The sequence below is a fragment of the Rattus norvegicus genome, chromosome 2 (assembly GCF_021556685.1).
Source record: "Rattus norvegicus strain SHRSP/BbbUtx chromosome 2, alternate assembly SHRSP_T2T, whole genome shotgun sequence".
NCBI classification, from domain to species: Eukaryota; Metazoa; Chordata; class Mammalia; order Rodentia; family Muridae; genus Rattus; species Rattus norvegicus.
In genome coordinates, this window is record NC_141535.1 from 3,208,606 (window position 1) to 3,210,723 (window position 2,118).

At 41.6% G+C, this 2,118-nt stretch overlaps 1 pseudogene; it reads left to right on the plus strand.

Annotated features, from left to right (window-relative positions):
- Nucleotides 1-1,071: 1,071 nt before the first annotated feature.
- On the plus strand, nt 1,072-1,425 carry LOC147995914 (large ribosomal subunit protein eL8 pseudogene; annotated as a pseudogene).
- The last annotated feature ends 693 nt before the right edge of the window (nt 1,426-2,118 follow it).

A 2,118-nucleotide genomic window follows, 5' to 3' on the forward strand; every position in this document is an offset into this window, starting at 1 on the left:
TGAGCACTTACTGCTATTGCAGAGAACTGCAGTTGGCTCAGAGCACATATATCAGGCTGATTAAAACTGCCTGTTTCAGGTACAAAGGATGTTATGCCTCTTCTTGGGTTCCAGGATATGTGTGATGAACTCATACAGGCACAGAGACACAGACACAAACACATGCATGTAAACTTTAACAAAAAATCTAATTAAAAAATGTTTTCATAGTGCAGTAGAGTTTGCTCAGTGCTTCTGCCAAGCCTGCGGACCTGATAGTGCCCATGGTTTATCCCCATGAGCAACATGGAGGAATAGTAGAACTGAGTACAAGTTGTCCTCTGACCTCCAACAAACATGGTTTGGTTCAAGTGCATCCACACACATATACAAATAAACAAATATAAGTATTACTTAAATTTTAATTTATACAAGCTAAAATTTGTAGAATATTTTAACACAAATGTTATTTTTTTAATGAGTACTATTTCTAGAAAATTCAAGTTCATGAACAGCTATAAGCATGCCAATCCCTACTATGTCTAAGTGGTTGTGAAGAAATCTGTAACTCGTGGTAACTATCTTAAGCTTGATAGTGTTCTATTCATATCTTATATTCTATATAAGGGTTAGTAGATTATTTGGTAAAGTGAATATCTGTCTAGACTGAGAACTTGAGTTTGATGCTACAAGAAAACATGTTAGAAACTTATGGATAGCGGACTCTCCCACACCCCCCACAATTAGGTTTTTTTTGAGCTGTCCTAGAGATCTCACTTGCTTCCAGGTCAGCTGTCTCACAAATGACTATAACTACATTCCCAGGGAAATTGGATATTCTCTTCTAGTCTCAGATAGCACCATCTCACATATATATTAATTAAATTATGAAAGTACAAAATTGCTCTCTCCTCCAGCCAAGCAAGATGCCCAAAGGAAAGAAGGCCAAGGGGAAGAAGGTGGCCCCAGCCCTCACCGTGGTTAAGAAACAGGAGGCCAAAAACTTGGTCAATCCTTTGTTTGAGAAAAGGCCTAAGAACTTCAGCATTGGACAGGACATCCAGCTCAAAAGAGATCTCACATGCTTCGTCAATGGCCCTGCTACCTCAGGCTACAGCAAGAGGCATCCTCTATCAGCAGCTCAAAATATCTCCTGCCATCAACCAGTTCACCCAGGCCCTGGACAGGCAAACAGTGACTCAGCTGCTTAAGCTTGCCCACAAGTACAGGCCAGAGACAAAGCAGGAGAAGAAGCAAAGGCTGCTGGCCCACGCTGAGAAGAAAGCTGCTGGTAAAGGGGACATCTCAACTAAGAGACCACTTGTCCTAGGAGCAGGGGTCAATACAGTCACCACCTTTGTGGAGAACAAGAAGGCTCAGCTGGCGGTGATTGCCCATGATGTAGACCCCATTGAGCTGGTGGTTTTCCTGCCAGCCCTTTTTTGAAAGATGGGGGTGCCCTACTGCATCATCAAAGGAAAAGCCAGTCTGGGGCGCCTGGTCCACAGGAAGACATGCACCACTATTGTCTTCACACAGGTTAACTCGGAAGACAAGGGTGCTCTGGCTAAGCTGGTGGAAGCTATTAGGACCAATTATAATGACAGATATGACAAGATCCGCTGCCACTGGGGAGGCAACGTCCTGGGTCCTAAGTCTGTGACTCGCATTGCCAAGTTGGAAAAGGCAAAGACTAAGGAACTCGACACTAAACTGGGTTAAATGTACACTTAAGTTTTCTGTACTTAAATATAATTACAAAATTTTTTAAAAGTACAAAATTAAATACAGATGTGGTGATACATTCTTGCAAGCTCAGAGGGGAAGAAATCTGTGATCTATGTCTCAGTGGTCTCTCAAGCATATTTGGTTAGTTCTATGTGGAAGATGAGACACTGCCTCAAGAATTTTTTGCTAGATGATTTGACTTACATATATCTTCGGTCTTGGTTTAAATTAGTATATCAATGTGGTAGAATTCAGTTATCCAAATGGATGCCCTTCCCATTGCTGCCATGATCCTTCCTTTCTATAGCTATGGTACAGGTGACATTTGTTCTTCACTAAAGTGCCGTCTGTGCAAAACTGAGAATCAGTAGAGAAACTAGTGCAGATTTACACCATTAGAGAAAATATTTC